This window comes from Tursiops truncatus, chromosome 6, assembly GCF_011762595.2.
Source record: "Tursiops truncatus isolate mTurTru1 chromosome 6, mTurTru1.mat.Y, whole genome shotgun sequence".
NCBI lineage: Eukaryota > Metazoa > Chordata > Mammalia > Artiodactyla > Delphinidae > Tursiops > Tursiops truncatus.
The window spans coordinates 70,427,129-70,444,595 of record NC_047039.1 but is presented as its reverse complement, the minus strand read 5'-3'; positions in this window follow the sequence as shown (position 1 = coordinate 70,444,595).

Genomic DNA, 17,467 nt, shown 5'->3' with positions numbered 1-17,467 from the left:
TACTTCCCATAGGGAACTTTGTAAATACTTTAACTGGTCACCCTAACAGACAGAGAGGTGGAAAATTTTGCCTAATCTACTCAGTCTTAAGGCATTGAGGCTTCTACTCTATAGCATACCTGTTGGCAGAGCAGGCCTCATCATTGTTTAGATACCTGAATAATTTGATTTTTACTGGTATTTATTTATATTACGTCATGTAACACAAAGTGCAATGTAGAATTGGCAATTATTTAGTTAATTAGATCACCCTACGCTGCCAAGTAGTCCCCCCCAACCCCGATTAAATAAAAATGGATTACTTTCTGAATCTTCACTAGTGTTAAATTGACTTAGCCTTGCTGTATGCACTTCCATTTGCAAGCCAATGTGTAATTTAGGAGAATTTTAGTATTAAGAGTGAAAGTTGATTGAGTCTTTAATGAAATGAAATGAACAAAAGGAAGTTACTGTTCAGAATAGTTATTCCCTTATAAATATCTTTCCCCTAGATTTTGTAATTGACACAGTAGTTAACCTTTTAAGATAATATTTAAGCCTCCCTAGTTTTATCATTTTAATCAAGTAAAATATATTCATCATAACTACATTAAAGCTGAACTAAGTTATGCCTAATTTAGTTGCTTCATTAAAAATAACTGAATATAAAATAGTCAAGAAACAAATTGTGACTACATCATTTTAATTTTATGTGTTTCAAGCAGAGACACAGGAATATTGAAAATTCCAAAGCCTTTGTAAACATTATAATTATTATTGCTGTCATTATTTTAGATTTCTATGTCTCATTAAAGAGGAATTTCAAAGTTCAAGAATTTTAACTCTTTCATCTAGTCCTAAATTTCTAAACATTTACTGAACACTGAAATTTCCTTTTACTGCTATAATATCTGTAATTATTTTAAAAGATAGTCAAAATATATATTAAAAGTACTTTTTTCTCTTTCTACATATTTTTATATATCCTTTGCTTTGTGGGTTTAACCAAGCATACTTTTGCTTAGAACTATATCACATATTTATTAATCTCTCCTGAACACTTTTGAAAAAACTGTTAATTTGAAATAAAGATAATTATGTTACATTATTTTTTCAAAACTCTATGTATATTACGTATATGGTCGTGCAAAGTATCTATTTTAGAGTGGAATAAATGTTGATCATTGGTTATAATGTGGTGATCTGGGACATTTTGGATCTTCCTAAAAATTAGAAAACCTAGTCTTGAGTGTTTCTATTAACTTTCAAATTATTTCAACTGAATGGAACCTATTTATGTAAAATAAATATTCAGGATTTAAATTAAAGAAATCAGCATTTTTCAAGAAGTCACGAAATACTTATCTATAATCTTATGTTTTTGTAACCCATCTGCCAGCAAATATCCATATTTCAAGTGGCATAATAATAATATATTAATATAATATCCTTGATCACGTGAAGCTCAGTGTCAGTAATTTTATTTGAATAATTATGGAACTGTCTGGTTTCCTATAAGCTTGAAACTCTGCTTTTGGCTCTGGGCCTGAAGGATGTTCTTAGTTGACAGCTAAATTTTGATAAGTTTAAATGATAATCAGTAAGTCACACAGACTGACTGTATTCAGTCTCAAGAATTGATATAGTTTCACTCAGGCTTGCCTGCTTACCTGCTTTCCCCACATATCACTACCCCTAAGGTTAGGCTGTATGCCCATGGAGTAATAATGACGAGAAATATCCTGACAGACCCAAAGGTCTAATATGAGCCAACCACTTAGGGTGACCGTGGCATTTAGGATTACACTATTTCAATCCTAAAATGCTTGGAACAAAATAGGAAGGAATTGTTCATTATATTCTGAGCTGGTCAGTCTATATATAGAGACTATTTTATTTTTGTTTTGTTTTGTTTTTTTAAAGGTTTATTATTTATTTAATTTATTTTTGGCTGCATCGGGTCTTAGCTGTGGCATGCAGGCTTCTCTCTAGTTGTGCCGTGCAGGTTTTCTCTTCTCTAGTTGTGGCACGCGGGCTCCAGGGCGCGTGGGCTCTCTAGTTGAGGTGTGAGCTCAGGAGTTGTGGCGTGAGGGCTTAGTTCCCCCGCGGCATGTGGGATTTTAGTTCCCTGACAAGGGATAGAAGCCGCATCCCCTGCACTGTAAAGCGGATTCTTTACCACTGGACCACCAGGGAAGTTCCAAAACTCTTTTAAATAACTCTGAATCTTGGGGGGATATTGGCAACACTGATATTACATTTAGAATGACTTAAAGATTGGGTGTTTTTAGCCCAGTTTAGGGAAGCTGTGTGGCTGTGAAAGTTGAAAGAGAGGTATAAAGCTGCCTTTAAATGTTGGAAAAGCCAGAAAAATATAAGAATTTTTAACGTTTGAACCTATTAAAAATGGAAAAGGTGAAGTACTGAATTCCCTGTTGCTGAAGGAATCTGAGAAAAGACTGAATGAAAGACTGGTAAAGATGCTCAAGTATACAGACTTTTCTACTAGGCTGAAAATTGTCCTGATTACCTCCAGTTTGTTCTGTAACTAAGTGTACTCACAGGTAGGCAGCAACCTCTGCCCCAGTAGCTGCAGCAGAGTTATGCTTCCCACTGAGAAGGTAGGCTCCTTGAGAGCAGGGGCCAGAATTTCCCTAAGGTTTGGAAGCGCTCCTGGTATTTTATAGGCGCTTGGTAATTACTGGTTGAATGAATCCTTTCTACTCTTTGTCCACTGGATGTGAACCAGAAATGTAGCAAAGACCTGAATAAGATCTCTTCTTTCTTAGTCTCTAGTGAATAGGAGAGAGAGAAGAAGAGGGAGAGAGGGGAAAGGGGAGAGATTTTTTTTTTTTCATTTTAAATTCTCCTAATTTGGGGAAGAAAAAAAAATGATGTTTGAGTTTGGTTACATAATCATAAAAGCAAACAAAATCTAGTTATTTTCATATTTATTACTAATTTCAATTTTATTCCCAGATGGAGAGTCTTCATAATCTTTCAGTACTTTAAATTTTGCTTCATTTTTAAGTATGGATGCAAATTCAACAAGTTTTCAGAATGAAAAACAAAAGAGCAAATATTAAAAATGTTTAGCTGGGTCTTTTCACAATAAATTGGAAAAAGTGTTAAGGACCAAAACAAAATGAACCCCAATACGTGAGGGTAAGAGGTAAGTTTAAAAAGGGACCAATATACAGGTCAGGAAAAAAAGCTAATATTTTTGGATGAGTTTCATGATCTATCAGGCTATCTAATTTCTATTTCTTTTTTTTTTTTTTTTTTTTTGCGGTACTTGGGCCTCTCACCGTTGTGGCCTCTCCCGTTGCGGGGCACAGGCTCCGGACGCGCAGGCTCAGCGGCCATGGCTCACTGGCCCAGCCGCTCCGCGGCATGTGGGATCCTCCCGGACCGGGGCACGAACCCATGTCCCCTGCATCGGCAGGCGGACTCTCAACCACTGCGCCACCAGGGAAGCCCTACTCTAACATTTTAATAGTGGTTAACTGCAGGAATTTGAGAGAGACAAAATAACATTTTGTGTCATACATTTTGTACTGTGATTTATTTACAAGAAGCAGATAATACTCTGTGTGTGTGTGTGTCTTTGTGTGTAATGAAGAAGTTTTTTCAAGAGGACCGGAGGGGGGAGAAAGATGAGTACACGGAACTTCCTTTACCAAACTTGCTCTAAAGTCATTCCAATGAAAGCAGAATATTTTGGCACAGAAACAGATACATAATGGAGCGTTATCAGAGCATGCAGAAATTGATTTAAGACTATGAGGACTTTATATAAAAACCAAGGTAGAATTTCAGTTCAGATTGAAAAATATGATGCATTTTAATGTGATGGATAATGCCAGATTTCTCAGATATACAAAAATACATTTCAAATGAATTAAAGATTTAAATGACATATATAAGCAAATACATAAAATAACAGAATTATATTTTTGTATATACTTATATAATGTTTTGTATGGGGCAAACTTTTCTAAATTAGGAAACTCAGCTTTTACAAGGAAAAAATTAGATGTTTTTTCCTATACACAAATTAAGAAAATGAGTAATTTAAATGACAAAAGACCCCCAAAACAAAGTGAAAATACATACAATAGGCTGGAAAAAATATTGCTGCACAAATGATTAATAGTCTTTATAAACAAATGTATAGAAACTTACAAATGGATATGAATTAGACAAAAAACTCAAAACTGGAGTTGCTAGAGAATAAAGGGAAGCTGCTGAGCGGATTTTTTTTAACTTGATTTTCTTTGCTACAGGTGAACAATTTCTCTTTCATGTTTATATCTCAGTGCTGTTAGAAAGTCTGTTTCCAGATCACTTGACCATATTTAAAATGTCTTGTGTGTTTATTAAAATATGAATTAAAATGCAAATATAATATGTTATATAACTTCACCTTAGCTGTTGATGCACTGCAAAATTCATCTTCAATTTGCTACTACTCTCTATATTCCTGCTTTATTAATCCAAGCCACTGTCCCTCTCCTACCTAGATGGGTACCATGTTCTCAGAATTTGTCTCTTTACCTCCATTTGTGCCCCTTAGTCCATCAATTTTCCATCTGGCATCTAGAGAGGACTTTTAAAAATGTAACTCAAATAATCAATATTCCCTTGGTAAGACATTTTAGTGTCTTCCAATTGCATTTAGGAAATAACCCATACTTCTTTCTTTGGTTTAGAAAGAGGGTGCATACATACATATTCTGGTTTGCCATGGCATCCTGCATAATTATCAGAAGTGCCCCCTTTCATTCTCAAAAGTGTTCCAGTCTGAGCAATATAAAATATAGTTACCCTAGTTATAAAGCTCTGCTGGCTTAAAGGTTACATTCTCAGAGAAATCCTCCTTCATCGTATCACTTAAAAGAGCCCTCACTGATAATTCTTTATCAGAGCATCTCTTTGTGGTCTTTAACGCACATAGCAAATTTATGATTATTTTCTTTTCTTCTCTTATTATTATCTAATGAAGGAAGTACATTAATTTATATTTAATATTATTATTAGCCCCATGAAGCAGGGACTAAATCTCTGCTGTTTTTGTATTAGGTCATCAGGGCCTAGCACGTGCCTGACACTTAGCACATGCTTAAGAAACGTTTGTTCAATGAACCGATCCTTGGACTAATTATTGGGATTTTTTTTTTCAGGTTTTAATTTAAAATTTATTATAATGGGGTCTGTGCAAAAGGAGGGAGTGAAGGGTGGGGAACATGCAGGGACACAGGAACACGACGACATGGCCAGGGCCACAACTTCTGTCATGGGGGTAGGGATGAAAAGAAAAGGCCAGGGCTGGAGCTGGGGTGGAAGAGGGAAGGGGGATACACTGTGGCTGCATTCCCCCCACCCCAGGAAGCATGTCTAGTCCCTGAATCTCCCCCATTTACCCTGGCCTCCTAAGATACCATCTCTTGTCCTGCCTCTGGCCCTAGTGGCTCCTTCTTTTGCTCCCTTTGACTTGTTTTCCTCTGACAGATTCTCAAGCAGGATGATGTTTAGGGCCTGACCCCAAACCACCCCGCCTTATGAAGGTACAACCTTTTCCTTCCCTGTTTCTGCCCCTTCTCAGATCTCACCTTTCCCCCTCTCTGGGACAGAATCTTTGATTTCCCTCCTTCCTCTCCTCCCTCCCCCTGGAAAAAGAAATTAAAAAAGGACCAACTCCCCAGCAATGTAAATAATACTTTTTTTTTTTCTCTTTGAAAACTTGTTTGTTTCACACATTTGCTGTGATGCCTCCATGTTGCATTATGGCCCCATTTAAAAAATGCATGGAATATTAAGTTTTTCTTTTCAAGAAAATTGACATATATAGTGATGATTAAGGGTATCAATTCTGGAATAAAATAAAACAACAACAAAAATAAACAAAAATTGTTTTCTGTTCCCAGATCTGCTGTTTTCAGTGTGAGTTGGTATTTAACCTGCCTGAAACTCACTTGAAAAAAATATATATAATAGGTCTATAAACAAACTCAAAAGAATAAAATGGGATATATTAACATAATGCTTCTCACATCATAATCATGCAAAAATCATCAACTATTGATACTTTTAAAAAAATTCCTTGCAGAAAAATTATTTTGTGAATTAGCAACAGTATATTTTTCAGTTCAGGTCAATTAGATTTTGTTTGCCCATAACACTTCCCAGCTATTTCTGAACAATCAATGAATGCACAAAATATAAACTAATTTAATATTTACCACATTATTTGTTATTTTCAATTTGATACTTCCCAACTGCTTTATGATACCTTTTTTTCTCCTTCCTTATTTTGAATTAATAAATTCTGGAACATTTCATTTATTTTTCCTCAATTGGCATGCTTGTTACACATCCTTTCACTATTCTTTTAGTAACTCCCACAAAGTGTAAACATGTGTTCTTGTATCATTAGAATGAATATAAGTTAGTTCTCTTACCACACTCCAGTCAATGCTGAGACTTTTGGACACTGAACTCTATTAACTGTCCTCAACCCTCCAGGTGCCATTAGTTATTATTGTCATGTATTTTAATTCTACATATATTTTAATACTCTTAAAATACTATTGTTATTTTGTATAGTCAGTATTCTTTCAGATTTGCCCCAAATTTAGCATACATAATTTTTTCCTGCATTGCTGTGTTTCCCTTTGGGATAATTTTCCTTCTGCCTGAAGAACTACTTTTAGCATGCCCTTTCATGTAGGCTGCTTGATGAATGTGCTTAGTCTTTGATGATCCAGAAATTTCTATGTTGCTTCACGTTTGAAAGATATTTTCACTGGTTGCCAAATTTTTTTTCACACCATATTCACATCATTCCATTTTGTTCTGTCTTACATCTTTTCTGTTGAAGAGTTAGTTCTCAATCACATGGTTATTCCTTGAAAAACAATGTACCCTTCTTTTTGGATCCTTTCTGTGATTTTCTCTGTCTTTGGTTTTCAGCTTTTTTACTGTGGTGTATGTAGGTGTGGTTTTTTTTTCAATACCCCATCTGGAGTTTGCAGCATCTCCTAAAACTATGGCTTGATATCTTTCATCAACTGGAAATTTTTTGACATTTATTCTTAAATATTGTTCTTGCCTCCTTCTGGAGGGAGATGATGCTATACATTTGTTAGAACTTTTGTTGCATCCCATATGTCCTTTTCACTCTTAAATGTATTTTTCTATTCTTTTTTGCCCTTCAGGCTTCCATTAGGGTATTTTATACTTACCTAACTTCTAGTTCACTAATTCTTTCCTCAGCTATATCTGGTCTTCATGTTTGTTGTCAAACCTATCTACTGAGTTCTTTGTTTCAGTAATTGTATTTTTTTCAGTCCTTGAGTTTCTATTTGGTTCTTTTTTATAGGTTCCTGTTATCTGGTAAAGTCCTGCATCTTGTCATCTGTTTTCTTGAAATATGAATATATAGTTACTTTAAAGTCCATGTCTGATAATTCCAGTATCTGGGTCATCTGTTAGCTTTATATACTGTTATTTACTCTCCAGAATTTTAAAATTGAAATTCTGGACACAGTCTGTAATTATACAGTTTCTGGGCAGTCTAAATGCTACTTTTTATGGTGGTATTTATCTTTCTCTGTTTCAGAAAAGGTTAGAATGGACAAAGAAAACAGAAGTGATGATAAGACTTGAGTTTGAAAAAAAATTTTGTTGAAAGGCATGTACACAGACCAAATGACTCAGGGTATTTTCCATTAAGATTAAAGAACTTCCTGTGTGTTTCCACTTCCCAAATATCAAAATTGTTACTGATATATTGCTGCATGTTTACAATATCACTAAAAACACTACTCTGTTTACAACTTACTCACCAAAGTCATACCATTTCTCAATACAAAATGCTGTTTTTAATCTCTTCTATTGCTCAAAGGAGTAGACGGGAATTGCATTTTGCTTTTTAAGACGTGAGATCTCATCCTTGGTACTTACTACCACATTTCTTTCCTTGAAATAAAGAATATGCAGCTAACTACAGCTACTTTAGGGACCAAGATTACAATCACCACGCCCCTCCCTTAAAATGAATCCACATACATGCCACGGGATCTCCCAGTTTGAATGTCTGGCAGACCTGGGGCCTGACAGCATTCTGATAAATGATGCACATACATAATTTGAAAATCTAAAGTGCATGGAAGAGATCAGGAGATGTTTGTGTTAATGAAAGCATGATTTTCTGGATCAAAGCAGACAAGGGAGGCCTAATTCTCTCAGATGAGGAGGGCTGCAGAATCTGTTTAGTGAATGAAAAGAGAGGTTGATGCAAGATGAGCTCTTTAAATAAGGGCAAAGTACTTTATCAATCCAAACCAATTTTCGAAAAGTCCATCCTCCTCTCTGGAGGGATACTGGGAGTAAAGGCATGAAATCAATATGCTTTTTAAAAACTCGAGGAAAGTATATCTTAATTCCCAAGTGGTATGCTTACAACCTCAGTCAGCTGGTATGAAAATCTGGAAAAAAAATCTTTGTTTTATTTGAATGTAAATTTTGTTCACATCAACAGCCAGGACTTAGAGGAGAGAGAGAAAAAAATATATGAGTGTGAGATAGAAGGTGAAAATAAAGTGTGAGAAAAGAAATGAGAATTCAGGGATAAAAAAGTTTTGAGAGAATGGGGGAAGGTATACATGTGTCTTTAATAAAGTGATAACTAATAGTTATTCTGTATTTAGTGGAACATATTTCAGATTAGTCAGTCTGTGAAAAATAAGGAAAAGTTGGGCTGGAATAAAGATGGAGAACAGAAAAGGAAGAAGAAGGGAGGAAAGAATGGGAGGAGGGCAAGGGCAGTGGAAACTTTCATTGTTTGTTTAGCTGTGCTTATTGGCTTCTGTGAAGGGAAACTGATTACTTAGGACTGGAGTTGATTGCCTGGTTTCCTGAGGAGTAGTACCTGGGTTTTTGTTTGTTTGTTTGTATTTTGGCAATTCAGTACCAAAAATTTCCTCTTAATGGCCCCCCTAAGTTACCAGTCCCTATCTTTGACCACTTTGATCTACCATGGAAAAAGGGAGTGATGGGCTTTTCTGCTTACGTTTATATGCAACATGTAAATATGAAACTAATATTACAGGGCAATGTTCACAGTCCGCCAAAAAAAGTTTCACAAAGGACTTTGTTTTTCTTTACTGCAAACTAAAACATAGCCATTAATTAAGTTGTTTTATGAGCTTTTTTTTTCTTTTAGGTTTTGGTAAAGTTAATATTGTTCATTTGGAAATTACTTAAGCTTAATAATAAAATTAGTACTATGAGACAGCTACTATCTTAAAAAAAGACGAAAAAAATTTCAAACACCAGTGAGTTTACAGAACTTATGAAACATTCAAGTGAAACTTTTTTTTTTCATTTGACAGGTTTGTTACCGCTCAGAGTGTAGTAGAAATAGAAAAAAAAAGTTGTTTTTTAGAAGAATTAATTTTTGCTGGTCACAAGTCTCAAAGCTCTATGTAATCAAGGTAGAGCAAAAAAGTATGGCATTGAATATAATTGATTATGTCATATTTTAACACATGTGCAGGTGTGTTCCCAGAGAAGGCTAGGATGATTTCATGTATTTAAACTCAAGGTAAGTTGATAAACAGTTGTAGGTATTTGCTTAGATCTCTTGCATCTGCTATCTTTGCTTCTGGGTATACTGGAAGGATATAAATGAAATGGTAAGTGGAGGGGTTCAGGGCAACAAGCTATGTGTTCTTCTCCCCACTCCAAGGAGTGGGTTGCATTCATTTCCTGTCCCAACAGATTTAGAAATGGAAGAACAAGTGTCCAGCAGAGGGTGCAGTGCTGGAGTCAGGAGGGCTGGACCTGGTTTAGCAACCACCTTAAACCTACTGGTTAGATGGAGCCAGAGAATCTGACTACACTGCGGTGATGATAATACTTAAAAGGTGCCAGCACCTTCCCTTACCTAGGGAGCTAACTGCAGACCACCAAATAAATATTTTAACTTCAAGCCCACTGAGCTCAAAATTAACTATACAAAACCAACCATACTCATCCGCCTTAAGAGTTGTTATTTAATTAATTTTTAAAATTAAAGTAGAGCATGTATGAATGAAGAGCTATCAGGGAAATATCAATAAGCTATTAATTTTTCATAGTTGCCTTCAATCAAGGATAGTTTATTACCTTATATCTCATATTTCTCACATGTTACCTGTCTCTAGAGTCAATTTTTTTTTTCCTGATTCATTCTATGTTTGTTTCCTTTAAATGCTGAAATAGCTAGATCTTTAGCAACCTGCCTGCACGTTGATATTTTTGCCTTGGTAGGCTACCTCTTGTGGCAATAATAGATCCTTACATTAGCTCTCAGAAAGATCTACAGTCTCCAAAGAAGAACTTTTTTTCCCTAAAGGACTAAAGAACTTGGCAATGACAAAAGGATAGTAAATGGAAACATTAAGATACCTAAGGAAAAGGCAAAAAGGTTTTGATCTGTGGACTTTGATGAGTGGGCAATCTCAGTGCCTGTAAGGATCCCGGACTTGATAGAAAAATGTGGATCATGTAGTTACAAATGAATGAGATGAAACTCTAGGGAGGAAAAAAGGAATTATTTTTAAAAAGCAGACATTATGGGCTTCCCTGGTGGCACAGTGGTTGAGAGTCCGCCTGCCGATGCAGGGGACATGGGTTCGTGCCCCGGTCCGGGAAGATCCCACATGCCGTGGAGCGGCTGGGCCAGTGAGCTATGGCCGCTGAGCCTGCGCGTCCGGAGCCTGTGCTCTGCAACGGGAGAGGCCACAACAGTGAGAGGCCCGGGTACGGCAAAAAAAAAAAAAAAAAAGCAGACATTATGAAGCCATTACTATATTTACAGGTTTTTTCATTCATTTAAAAATTCAATGAATATAGATTTAAGTAAAATCTGCCATTTCATTCACCAATGTATTTCAACAGAGATCAAACCTTGAGTAAATTCTATTACAAAGACAATAAAAATTGCTAAAATTCAAATGTTTACTTAACTAGGAATGTTTCTATAAAATATTCTAAGATATACATAAGCCTGCAAAATCATTGCTCTATACAATTTTGCTTTTAAATTTATAAGAATATGACAAAAAATACTTTAAAATCAAAAAATTAAGCCAACTAAATAAAAAACAAAACTTGAATTTACTGGAAAGATGATTTCATGAACCACATTAAAATTATTATTTTTAACAGACTATTTTTTAGAGCAGTTTTAGGTTTACAGAAAAATGCGCAGATAGTACAGAGTTCTCATATGTCTCTCTTCCCCCATTCTCATAACAGTTTCTCCTTTTAATAATATCTTGCATTTGTGTGGTAATTTTTTTTAACAACTAATGAACCAATATTAATACATTATTATGAGCTAAAATCCATAGTTTACATTAGAGTTCCTCTTTGTGTTGTACACTCTATGGGTTTTAACAAATGTGTAATCACATGTTTTCATTATTACAGAACAGTTGCACTATCCTAAAAATCATACAGAATAGTTTCATTATCCTAAAAATCCCCTGTGCACCACCTATTCATTTCTCTCTCCCTTTCCCCCCACTCTGAATCCATGGCAACCACTGACCACTTTACTTTGAGAATTTGAAGAAATGTCCACAGCCACCCCAACCTTCAGCAACCACCACCCCGATCAGTCAGCAGGCATCAACATTGAGGCAAGACCCACCACCAGCAAAAAGATTATTATGATGTGCTGAAGGCTCAGACGATGGTCTGCATTTTTTAGCAATAAAGTATTTTTAAATTAAGGTATATACATTTTTTCCTAGACATAATGCTATTGCACATGTAGACTACAGAAAAGTATAAATGTAAGTTTTATATGCATTGGGAAACCAAAAACTTCATGTGACTCACTTGATCACAATATTCACTTTATTGCAGTGGTCAGGAACCAAACCTGCAGTATCTCCAAGGTATGCTGGATGTGAAAGCTCCCGATATTCAATTATGATGAGTCTTAATCTGTTTCTTGACACAACTCCTCTCACCCATTCCTCCCTGTTCATGGTTTACTGAAATTCTAATTGTCAAGGAAAGGCTATTCTGTGGTATATCAGTGTGATCAGGATTCTGTGGGTTGTAAGTGATACAAGTATCACTCAAACACTCAAGAAAATAGCACTAGTTTGAGAAAAACAGAATTTAGTAGCTTATGGCCAGAATGAGTACAGTTGGGTTTAGGACCTCACATAATATCATTTCCATCTTTCAAATCTGCCTTATTATGTGTTAACTTCCTTTTCAGGTACCCAGGAGGTGGTAAAGATAGTCACCAGATATTCTTGCCTATGTTCTACCACCTGAGTGAACTCAATGCAAATAGAGTATCTCTTCTAACAGTTTAGCAAAAGTCCCAGATCTGACACCAGCCGGCTTGGCTTGCATCATGTTCCCAACCTTGAATCAGTGATGTGGGTCTGGAGTAGGTCCTTGTAGAACTTCAAGGGGGTGAAGGAATTGTGGAATTACCACTGGAATTATGTGGGAGGAGAATTTCACCAAATGAAAACTGGGTTTGGCAGGCAAAATAGCACAAGCATATGTATATTATACATTCCTGTAGGGACTCCTTTTGTAGCCCTTTCTAAGGGACAATGCAGAACAGAAGGACAGTAAAACAATCTCAGCTATTTCCATTTGCTCTCCCCTGAGAGGAGGAAGAACTCCTGAGTCAACTGCTGCTGCCACATGATTTATAGGGGAGCCACCCTTGTGGACAGAGAGTAGCTGTCACAGCCTGGTCCAATTCCACCTCATTTCCCTGAATTTCCACTTGGAACTCTATATAAGTAAGGATGGTGTTTGTAAATCACAGAAAGACCATTAACTGTGGATAATTAAATAAGGAGGGTTTTTTTTGTTTTTGTTTGTTTCACATTATAAGAATGCCAGAGGTAAGCCAGCCAGTACAGTGTCTCCATGATTCCATCAGGAACATAGGTGTCTTTTATCTGTTCCCAGGAATTATAGGATACTATATAGTTTTTGTCCTCATGCTTTTTCCCTGGGGATCTCAAGATATTTTTTCTACCTCCTACATTACATCAGGAACAAGTGGAAAGAAGAGGGCAAAAGGTGCATGCCAGCTCACTGTCCTCTCTGAGAGAGAGAAAAGGGGCCCTTGGCAGGGAGGAACTGGCCTGGCGCTATCAATGGGCCTTGGTGTTGCTAGGAGCTGGCCTGGCACTCACAGCTAGGCCTTGGCAACCAAAGGCACAGCACTAGAGATACCAGAATTATAGACAGGGTTGAAGAGAAAAGGAGTGAAAATAAAACCTCTGACTATTCACAAGTTGGGCTAGACTTGACCTTCCTCCACAGTGTACTACCCAAGTGGACCACTGTAAATATGGCTGAAAAAATTAAATTAACTCTGTCTGGATTATGTAAATAGTCTCAGAGAAAGCAAACTGAGAGAGCAAATGGCAAAACTGTGAAATACAGTTATATTTGCAAACATGAGAACCTAGTTTTGACATTTTCTTAAATAACCAAGATTTATTCTTTAAAAATCTAAATAACACAAGTGATACATAAACACATATGCATTATGAAAAATTCAAATAATTTAAAGTGTAGAGGGTAAAAATTACAACCCCCTTTCCCTTCCTCCACAATCCTCTCCTTTCACCAGCAGGAACCACTGCTAAAATATTAGTGCATTTATTAGAAAACACTTCACTTTACATTTATACTCATAAATTTTAGACGTGAGATCAAGATGGCACAGTAAGAGGACGTGGCGCTCACCTCTCCCATGAACACATCAAAAATACATCTACGTATGGAACAATTCTCATGGAAAACCAACTGGAAACTGGCAGAAGGATTCCTGTACAACCAAGGCTGTAAGAAAGTTACATACGTAATCGAGGAGGAAGGGAAGAAAAGCCATCAGGTTGGAACCTGTGCCCCGGGACGGGAATCAGAGGAAAAGAGAAATTACACAAGTGAGCACTCGACCCGGGCAGTAAGTGGGTTGAGCCACAGAGTGGGCATCCCAGTCCTGGGGTCCTAGGTGTAGGGGATAAGCACCCTTGGCTGCTTGGAGAACTGCTGGGACAGACAGAAAAGCTAGAGAAGCCTAGACTCCATTCATGAGGTGCACTCGGGTGCCGGCTTGCCACCAGGCAGGGCAGAGAGAGGCCTGCCCTAATGGCTGCTGCCTTGTTGTGTTCCCCATCCCTAGCCGAGCAAACACGCTGGCCCTGCTCACTCTATGCCACAGCTTGGCACTGGACATGGGGCAGCCAGTACCTGAGAAAAGACTTAATCTAGGGACAGAGGCAACCCAGGGGCCCAGGGTGTAGCCCAGGTGGAGCAGTGGCAACCATTGTTGGCGCTGACTCAAACAGCATCACAGAAGCAGCCCAGACTTCTGATGGCAGCACAGCTGCTGGAATTCCCACAACTCCCTCGCTGTGCTCCCCAGGCCCAGCTAATTGAACACTCCAGCCCTGCCTACTCCATGCCACAGCCTAGCACTAGATCTGGGTGAAGATGCAACCATGGGCTGCTTCTGAGTGGAGCCACAGACACCTACATAGGTGGAGCATCAGATCTGTGTAAGTGCAGGAGCCCCACTTGCTTCAGCACTCCCCTCCTTTGAGGCAAAGATCCCAGAGCAGGGAGGAGGGAAAACACACACTTAAAGAGAACAGACCCAGCTTGAGCCCATCCCTGGAGCCTGAGAGGGTGGTGACGGCCACTGAGCAGAGAGGAAGTCACGCCTCACACCCTGCGCAGGCTTTAGCTCTTCCATTACGAGCCACACCACTTACCAGGGTGATAGCTGCCAGCACACCTTGAAGGAGGATGTGTCTGGCATCCACATCAAATCCAGCTCTCCCACTGAAGGCACTGGGCACACACAGTCTGCACAGTGATGCTCCCACATAAGAACACTCCTTCAAGACCACAGTAGATAACCGTTTCAACCAAATTCATAGAGACAGAGAAAGTTAAGTGAAATAAAAAGGCAGAGGAACTACTCTCAATTGAAAGAGCAAAAGAAAACCCCTGAGAAAATAAATAATGAAACAGAAACACCAATCTACCAGATAAAGACTTCAAAACATTGGTAATAAAAATGCTAACCGAATTAGGGAAGAGAATTGATCCAAACACAAATTAGTTTAACAAGGAACTAGAAAATATAAAGAAGATCGAATCAAAAATACATAATTCAATATCTGAGATAAAAATCACTCTAGAAGCAATGAACAGCAGACTGTGACACAGAAGAATGCATACGTGACCTGGAAGATAGTATAATGGAAATCACCCAATCAGAACAGCAGACAGAAAGACTAAAGAAAAAAATATATATATGAATGCAACATACAAGATCTCTTGGATAACATCAAACATGCCACCATTCACATTATAGGGGTTCTGGAAGGAGAAGAGAGAGAAGGGTATCAAAAACGTATTTGAAGAAACTATGGCTAAAAACTTCCCAGACCTAAAGAAGGAAACAGATATCCAGGTACAGGAGCACAGAGGGTCCCAAACAAGATGAACCCAAACGATCCCACACCAAGACATATCATAATTAAAATGGCAAAAGTTAAAAATAAAGAGAAAATTCTAAAGGCAGCAAGTTAAAAATAAAGAGAAAATTCTAAAGGCAGCAAGAGAAAAATAGAGTCTTATACAAGGGAATCTCCATAAGGTTATCAGCTGATTTGTTTGCAGAAACTTTGCAGGCCATAAGAGAGTGGTATGATCTATTCAAAGTTCTGAAAGGGGAAAATCTGCAACCTAGGATACTCTACCCAGCAAGATAATCATTTAGAATAGAAGGAGAGAGAAAGAATTTCTCAGACAAGCAAAAACTAAAATAATTCATCAATAATAAACCTACCCTATAAGAAATGTTAAAGGAGCTTCTCTAAATGGAAAAGAAGTAAGAATATACAGGAAAGGGAAAATCCCAACAGGAAAAGCAAATATATAGTAAGGATTGAAGATAACTTAATTAAGATCACTTAGATTAAAAGACAAAAAATTTAAAAGTAACTATAACTACAATAAACAGTAAAGGGATAAGCATGACGATGTAATATATGACATCAAAAACAAAATGTGGGGGAGGGGAGTAAAAAATGTAGATCTTTTAGAATGTGTTAGAACTTAAACAACTATCAGTTTAAATGAAGTTGATATTATTAGGGGTCAACATATATGAATCCCATGGTAACCACAAATCAAAAACCTGCATTAGATACACAACCAAACATAAAAAAGGAACTCAAGCACATTACAAAAGAAAATCATCAAACCACAATGGGAGAAACAAAAAGAAAAAGAAATAAACAGAGAAGAACTACAAAAACAACCGGAAAACAAGTAATAAAATGTTAATGAGTACATACTTATTAAAAATCACTTTACATGTCAGTGGACTAAATGTTCCATTCAAAAGACATAGGGTGACTGATTGGTCAATATGCTGCCTACAAGAAACTCACTTCGGGGCTAAAGACACATGCAGATTGAAAGTGAGGGGATGGAAAAAGATATTTCATGCAAATGGAAACAAGAAAGTGGAGATAGCAATACTCATGTCAGACAAAATAGATTTTAAAACAAAGGCTATAACAAAAGACAAAGAAATTATGTAATGATATTAATTACATTACATTAATTATGTAATGATATTATGTAATGATAAAGGGATCAATACAAGAAGAGGATATTACATACTTTAACATATATGCACCCAAGAGAGGCGCACCTAAATATATAAAGCAAACACTAAGAGACATAAAGGCAGAAATTGACAATAATACATTAATAGCAGGAGACTTTAACATCCTATTGACATCAATGGACAGGTCATCCAGACAGAAAATAAATACAGCAACAGTGGCTTTAAATGAAACATAGACCTGTTGTACTTGATTGATATCTACAGGACATTACATCCCAAAACAGCAGAATACATATTCTTTTCAAGTGCACATGGAATGTTCTCGATCATGTACTAGGTCACAAGAAAAGCTTCAACAGATTAAAGAGGATAGAAGTTATATCAAGCATTTTTTTTCTGACCACAATGGTATAAAACCAGAAATCAAGTACAGAAGGAAAAACAGGAACAGAACAAACATGTGGAGATTAAACAACATGCTACTAAAAATCCAGTGGGTAAATGATTAAATCAAATAGGAAATCAGAAAATATCTCGAGACAAATGAAAATGGAAACACAACTTTCCAAAACCTATGGAATGCAACAAAACGGGTCTAAGAGGGAAGTCCATAGTGATACACACCTTCCTCAAGAAACAAGAAAAATCTCAAACAACCCAATCTACCACCTAAAAATTTGAAAAAGAAGAACAAAGCGCAAAGTCAGCAGAAGGAAGGAAATAATAAAGATCAGAGAGGAGATAAATACAATAGAGATAAAAAATAGAAAATAACAATGAAAGCAAGAGCTAGTT